This window comes from Oryza glaberrima, chromosome 6, assembly GCF_000147395.1.
Source record: "Oryza glaberrima chromosome 6, OglaRS2, whole genome shotgun sequence".
Lineage (NCBI taxonomy): Eukaryota > Viridiplantae > Streptophyta > Magnoliopsida > Poales > Poaceae > Oryza > Oryza glaberrima.
Window position 1 is genome coordinate 12,471,994 of NC_068331.1, and position 8,750 is coordinate 12,480,743.

The window sequence follows — 8,750 nt, forward strand, 5'->3', positions numbered from 1 at the left end:
GTGTACTGAAACTGTTCCCAGGTAAGCAGGCATTTAGAGAGTGACTTACCAAAAAAGGATAGAGATTAAGTGTACACTAATAGGAGGCAACTCCGGTCGTCTGGAAAAATATCGGATGCTACCGTCAGCATAAAGTCAGTGTCCGATTTACGTTTAAAACTGCTTTAAACTTATTTTTCTCCTAAATTACTTATTCAAATCATGATTTAATCACACCATTAAATTCGTTGCAATTACATCTTCAAAACAAGACCACACATGGATATTTTCCGACGGAAATTTTTTTAAGCTTATTATTGAATTATTTTTAAATGTTGCACGATGTTCCACCAGGTATATCGAAAGTGTTTCACTCAATAGATCGAAAATGTTTCACTCGTTTAAATCGGGTGTTGTTTCACCTTTTATAAAAACAATGTTTTAGCAAATAGCGAAAGAATGTTTCAGTTTACTGCAACATTTGATCCATACATAGTGAAACATTATAAGTACACTAAATGAAACATTTTTCGGTAGAACAGAAAATAAAACGAATTCCCTTAACAGAGGTTTTCCAAAATATGTGGGTTTTTTTGTTGCAATGGAATATTTCATTTCACTGCAACATTAGATCTGTACATAGTGAAACATTGTGAGTACACTAGATGAAACATTTTGGGTGGAACGAAAAATAAACCAAATTCACTTAATATGGGGTTTCCAAAATATGTGGGTGATTTGTTGCAACGGCGCGTTCCATAATATCAAAATCCACTGCAACATTTGATCCATGCATAGTGAAACATCGCGAGTACACTAGCTGAAACATCGTAAAACTACTTGTTGAAACATCAAAAGAGATCATATGCAACATTCAAAAAAATATCAATAGAAAAGCTAAAATATTTTTTTTCGAAATATAATCATGTGTGGTCTTGTTGTAAAGATTTAATTACAACAAATACAACGGCGTGATCGGACCGTAGATTGGATAATTAGTTTAAGAGAAAAATCATTTTAAAACTATTTAAAGTAGGAGCTGTAGCAGATGCGGGCGCCCGAGACGTCCGATTTTTGTTTCTACATCGGTCGCCCGGCGCGCAGTATTCCCCACACTAATACTGTACTACCACTACTGTACTAACTTTAAAGCTGGAGGGAAACAGTCAAACTTAACAGAGACAGTCTCCACGGTGGGAGATTGACATATAATAATTCAGCAACAATTAATATCTGTTTGGCAACTCGATGGTTGGTTCAGGTTGGGCGATTGCCCTGGACTCTGGAGTGGATAGGGTCCGGGAGGGAAGAATATGATATGGGCTGTTATTGGGCTTTTCCACACGTCAAAGTGGGTTGTGGCCCTGTGGATAGCGCCCAGGATCTCTCCATTTAGGCGACGCATATATAGGACCATCGAAATCTGATCAGACGGCTATCAATCAACTTGATCTAGGTGACACGAAGGACCGTTGAGATATGATCGTATGGGTGCGGATTAACTTGATGACGTGGATCAACCACAATGGAGGAAATTCATAGTAACTAAACTAAGTGGGGATCACTCGTATAGGTTTATAGGATTCTTATGGAATTGAAGTTTTCAGAGCTATATGTTAATAAATAGCAGAATAATGTGATCAGAGATGTTTAGAATTATGGAGCTTGGTGCCTACTTTTCAGAAGGAATTTAGGAGAGACAGAATGGGGAGCTACAATTCTCTGACGGTTTTGTTGTCAAGGATACAATTGTAATGGGGGAGAGAGAGAGATGAATCAAAATTGGCTTTGGATGATACATAATCCTATCCTTTCGGGGTTTAGACGGAAACTATCCGGGCTACTTCTAAAAATTAAACTTTTCATGTAGATGATATTTAGAGGGAAGATCTCATGTGCTAATCAATATTGACAAAACAATAATGGAATGGATCTTAAAAGTGTAAGATGCGTGGAGTGAGTGAAACCGTGTCCGTGTGGACCATAGATCTTCTCTTTGAGTGTGTCATTCCTCGTTTTATCTGGTATTCTGGTGTGTACTGAAAGATCTAAATGAATGGGAAGGATCACCAATCAGAGGGTGTGTTTAGTTCCTGAAAAAAGTTGAAAGTTCGGAAAAAAAAGTTGGAAGTGTATGTGCGTAGGAAAGTTTTGGATGTGATGTGATGTGATGGAAAGTTGGAAGTTTGGGGTAGTTGGGGTGAACTAAACACGGCCAGAGTGTAAGATTTAATTAGTATTGTTTCTGATATGAATAGAATTGAAAGTAATGAATTTTTGGTTTTCAATTAATCTTCGCTGCTGCTTGTTGGGTGATTCTGCTCATTAGAAAACGATTTCGTATTCCATGAGATGTTGCGTTGAAATCATTCAGAATAGTGCATGCACAAAATGATATCTTCTCTACAGAATTGGAGGCTGCTAAAAAAGGGGCTCAAGTATGGCTGCTGAGCTGCTGAATCTGGTGAAGATTTTGCGTGCAACAGACCTGCTCCCAAATGGCGATGTGGTGTATTAGTGTTCTTTTGGTTTTAGTTGTGTTGCTGAATCATGGATGGAGATTTACTAATAGACTGGAATAATGTTATTTTGTCTAGTTTGGTTTTCTTTTTTACAGAGTGCTAGTTTGTAATAATTGGCTGTAACTGTTTTGAGTAAAAACCAGGATGTTATTTCATTCCATTATCTAAAAGTTGTGTTGCTGGGGTAGTATTTAGCCTGGGCTGCTGCTATGTTTTCTGAGTGGTAGATTGTTGGCCGTAAGTTGAGCGCCATGGATAGCTGGTGTTGTCCACAGCAAATGCCTTATCTTTCGGATTTTGCTTAATTGCACTCTGTTGTATTTTTTCAAAACTATTGTAGGAAATTAAAGGATCCTGCAGTGTATGTGTTTCACAACAGAAAATTCATTAGTAATTTTCGAACTAATTTGTATATACAATCCTCATTCAAAAAACAGTGGAGACAAACGAATCGACAATTTAATAGATATATTCATCGTAAATAACGTTAAATGCTTATAAAAGAAAAGAGAACAAGCGAACAAATGATATAGGCTTCAGCTCCACTCCTACAGGCAGATCAACTGAGGTATAAGTTAAACGTCGTCTTCTTCGGAAAACTTATCCAACTGAGGTTTGATAATTATTACAATCTGTGTATATGGAATACTCCATAAGCCACACAACAAATTTACAAGTGCACATGGATATAAAGGATCATTTGCAAAAGCAGCATTTAACAAATACTCCATTTGAGAGTAGTAAAACAATATAATAATTAATTAACAACATTAACCAACCACTGAATAACACACCAATGCTGCACAGGCCCAAACCATCTCTGAACAACCAAACACGGTTGCATTGATCTATCTTCATTCCAGAAGCTAACAAGTTATCTATTTTTATAGTACTTAACATATATTCATCCATATATTCTGCTTTAAAGCGTAACATAAGTTTGTTTCGTGATTAGTACTAATAAACCATAACTTTTTATCATTCTTTCTCTACCTTCCTCATCTTACGATGCAAATCTTAGCCAACAACGACCTAATATTTCATCTACAATCCATGACAGAGTCTACTTAATTTATTTCTCTCCAAACATGATTTGGCAAAATCACTTAGTAATTCCTATAGTAAAGTGAGGGGAATCACCTAGTTTAAAGAAATTGAATTCCCAATCCATTGTACTAAATTGGTAGGAAATAAGATCAAAAAATATTTGGTAGTAAATTCCTAGCATTCACTAACGATGAAGACATCCACGTACATATAGAGTGCAAGCCAGTAGTAGATTTATTAAAATTAGTTGATAAATGGCTGTTGATAGAAAATTAGGATAAAAAATTTCGCAAATTTCTAACCTTAAGATTTACATCGCAATTTGTGCTCCGGCAATCCCAACTCTTTCTACTCCAGCTCCGAAGATTCCTTTCCCCCATCTCCGGCAAGCCTATGGGACTAGCAGCAGCCTGACAAGTTAGTGTTTAGTGTGTCAGGTTGGTAAGGTGGGAGGAGGAAGATGGGGAAAACCACCAAGCTTACGGACCATGAGAGGCAACGGCTTGGCGGTATGCAATGGACACGGACAGGTGACAAGGCATTAGCGGTTGCACTGGAGCCGTGGGAATGAAGGAGGGTTTGGGCCATCGTTGGGGCGTGGACAAACCGGAGCATGTGTTTATAAGAATTAGGCGGTGGCAGCGGATCCAGTGGCAGGGAACCATTGGAGAAGGGGAAAACGAAGGGGCGGTAGAAGCGACGAAGGCCGACCAAGAAGGCCTTCACTACTAGAAATCCCAACATTAATGACCAGCAGAAAATTGTAATCCTCGTTATCCTCTGAATACGAGTGGTGAGGAGCTGATTTTCTAATCCGACGACCACTAAATAGCTCGTTGTTAAAATTTGCTGCTACACGGTCGTTAAAATTGACGTGAAGGAGGCCCATGACTCCACAAAACCACCACCATCCATCCCAAGCACCAGCAGCCCAACCCACTACACAAGCCGCCGAGGGTTTAGGGAGACCTCCTCCAATCCGTGACGGTAGCCGCCACCTGCCCCAACTGCGTCGCTGGCTGCCTACCTCTTGCCGCGCCTGCACTGCCGGCCGTCGCCTCTAGTTCCACCTGCGCCATCTAGCCGCCACCACTGCGCAAGTGAGCACAAGTGAGGCTGGGCGCTGCAGGGGTGCACCTCGCCGTCGAGGGGATCAGAGGCCGGCTGGATCTTTTGATCTGCCCATGTCGACCCGATGACCCCAACATCATCTCCACGTCACCACCTATTCTCCTCACTAGTCGCCGCCCTAATTGGTATGCTTGAAAATCCCTACTGATCTGCCCTGATTGATGATTGATCAACATCCCGAACCCTGTATCCAAAATTAGTAACTTAATTTGTGCTCAAGCGTGGCGAATTGTGATGGCAGGGAGGTGTTGCACGGCAAAAACTGACGCACAGGGCTTGTCAGCAGGTGGGAGCATGGTCTTGAGTTAGTTCTTTTATACTGCAAATTATTGTTTTTTGCAGGATAGTGTAGATATATACTGATTGCTTTATTTTATCTACAGTTACTAGATTATTGTCTGGTAGCATCGTAATTTTTTTTGGAGACATCTTGCTGTACTAAAGGATTTCAAGAGAATGTTTTTTTATGAGAACTCGAGATAATTGAATAGCAATGGAGAGGCAGCTTGATCTGGCAAGAACTGACGGGTGCAGTACTGCACAAGACAGTAAGCTCTTTTTTATGCCTTTCTCCATTCAGCAAAATTCATGTTACATAACCGATTAAATGATCTTGGACACAAATAATGGGAGCATCATTTTGTTCTCAGATTATTCTATTGGTTATATATTTTGACATTTTCAGTTCAAATCTATTTTAGTAGGAACCAAGATGAATACACTCCATTGGCCTAACTAAATTATAGTCAGGTAGTATTCCAAGTTTTCATTAGTTCCTACAAGATCGGTCATTGATGGGCTTGATTTTTTGCCCGCAAGGCCACAACAAGTTGGATGCAACACAAGAGCTATTTCCATATCTGTAAAGCTATTGCTGACACACTATCTAAATTGGTACGAGCTACTGTACATTGTGGGTTAATTACTCCTTTTATTTATTTGTTAGTTTTCTTCAGGTTAATTACTCCTTTTATATCATTGCAAAATATAAATGTAGTAAAGCTCTCTAAATTTACAGGAATCATATGAAACTAGATGGTGACAAAGCATTCCTCATTCCTTAAACAAAATTTCTGGTAAGTTCAGTTTCTTTTCGGAATAAGATATTCATTTATATTACTACTACAAAACATAAGCAATTATTTGAACATCACCTTTTAGGTTTAAATTTTACCAGTCTTCGTTTATGCAAATTATTCTATTGCACTTTATTTTCTCCATGGTCATGCAATTATTCTATGAATAATATCAAATGTGCACACAACATGTCTGCAAATATTGGCTCTTCTCAACATCATATCAATTTTTTTTACACTAAATGGAAGTGATGTGTCATTAGAAAGACATCATAAGAGATAAACTCATGTGCCTTAATGAATTTTATGTATGAAGTGTCATAGCTTGTTAAATAGCTAATATCATTTTTGTAAGTTGTATAGGATCAATGGTGAGACAGATGAGACTGGTGCATCTGAAGACAATACCTGCAAATGTTGATGGGATCATCATCGTATAACAAAGGAATTTGTCCACTGCACCTCCAAGTACATACTTATAGATCGAGTGTTTAATTTTGATAGACATCAAGATGTTGGTTCTGTTTGAATGACTTAATTATTTAGCTGGATGCGGTGAACAAATTTTTATTATGTATTGCAATGAATAAATGTGGTTGATTGTCTACGATTGGTCAGAACATAATGTAAATGTTATATCCATATGGTGATAAACATGGATGTTAATTCCAAGAGCCGGTGCAGACTGCAATTATGTTTCTCTACTATCAACAATAGTGTACCGTGTTGTGTACCATGTGGTGATTAAAAATTGGATGTTAACGGAGGTGGTTAAAAATTAACAATGGCGCAATACTATCGTCGTTAAATAACTAACGATGACACAATATCATGGTCGTTAATTAGAATTAACGATGGCAAAAGAACACGGATTAACGACGGGTAAAAATCGTTTGGTCGTTAAAACTATTAACGACGGAGCCTTTAACGACCACTGACGACCACAAACTTAGTGGTCGTTAGTGACCTTTAACGACCACATTTGGACTTTTAACGACCAAATCTCCCATCGTTAAAAGTCGTTTCCCTAGTAGTGCTTATCTGCGTCGTTGACACTTTCAGATTAGCCTACGAGGCAACACATACGCGCGCTCACTCGGGAGTTCTGGCGGCACTTGGGAATGACGAGAAAGGAGAGGAGGGGTTAGGGTTAGAGTGTGGTAGATGAATCTTGAAGCAATAAAAAACCCATGAGTTTTTTTTTATAAAAAAAATGAGATGTTTTTCTGTCGGATGGTATATATCCCGTCCCCTTTTTTAAACAGCCTTCTGTCACTGAAATACCATCGGCATGTTGCTTTAAACATGTCCTTCGCAAATAAATTACAGGGTCCCCATCTAGACAGCGACAACACATGTCTTAATAATTTCCAACAACGGGAGCAGGTATACGGAAACGGAAGAGAAGGAAAGAAGAAGAGACACTGATGCACCTACTAGCAGACAGTTAATTAAACCTAACCCACAAGCATCTACTACTAGCTAGCTATTGCTATAGCTAAGCTAGGTACAGATCACTCGAACTCTTGGAGGCTTGAAGCCGCCGGCCCGAAGTGATACACATGGAGTCACTGTCATGCCGCTAGCTGCTACTGGCTCCTTAACAAAGTTAATGGCCTCTGGGACATACGGGCCGTGGGCATTAGTTGGTGACGGCGACGACGATACATACGATGCATTGAACGGAGATGGCAGCTGGCCGGGGGATCGATAAATAGAGATCGATGATCGTCGATCAGGTGGATGATCCGTCGCTGCCTCGTGCGTAGGAACCTGTCCTACTCCCATGACCCATCTCTCGATCTCTGGCCGATTCAGTGGCGCCTCCGCGCTCCGGTGTTTCGCGGCCCCCATCCGATCCCCCCAATTCCACGGATGTACTAGTACTAGTACTTACAGGCTCCCTTCATTTTAAAATATAATAAAACTTCAATATCAGATTAAATAGTACTGTGAACGATTTTTATTCAGATTCGGATGCAGACGAGTGAGTACTACGTCAACATGCTCGCTGGCCCTGCTTCAAGAGACATACGGGCCGTTGGATTACTAGCTTAATTAAACACACCGTCCGGGTTTGATGCCTGTACATGTACAAGTACAAGCAGTAGTCAAGCACGCACGTTGCTTAATTATCGCGTCTTGGACCTCTGTGTCGCAGGATGAGCCAGCTGGCCAACCAAGTAGCCAAACTGAAGCAATTTTGCTATATATTTGGCGACAAATTTTCTCCCTAAAATTTGACAAATGTAATTATAGTACAATCATAATGTACTTACACTGTAACTATAATGTAACTTGGATGTAACTTTAAAAAATCTCTCCGTAACATGTTATTTCGGTAAAATGGAGGTCGTGGGAAAAAATCCTTTCACATATGTGTGTGATGTGATTTTTTTCTTCCTCACCAGAACAAATCTTGTAATAGATCTAACGATTCAAAATTACATGAAACTTACATACAAGTTACATTATATTTACATGCAAGTTACAGTGTAATTACATACAAGTTACAGTATAATTACACTACGATTGTACTATAATTATATCTGTCAAATTTTTAGAAGAAAATTTGTCGACAAATGTATAGGTGGTCTACTAGCTTACGCTTAGCTAGAGTCATGGACCGTTAGATCGGTGTGAAGTGCTTGATGTGATGTCGATCTGTTAGAGCCAGGGTATAACAAGGAATCATACCCAAACCAATTTTGCTATATATTTATCGATAAATTTTTAACTAAAAATTTAACATATGTAATTACAGTATAATCGTAGTATAATTATACTGTAATTTACATATAATTACATTGTAACTATAATGTAACTTTCACGTAATTTTGAACCGTTAGATATATTTCAAGATTTATGCAAGTGAAGAAGGAAAAAAATCACTACACGTATACATGTGAAAGGATTCGTTCCCACGACCTCCACTTCACCGAAATAGCATGTTATGAAAAGATTTTTAAAAGTTGCATGCAAGTTACATACAAGT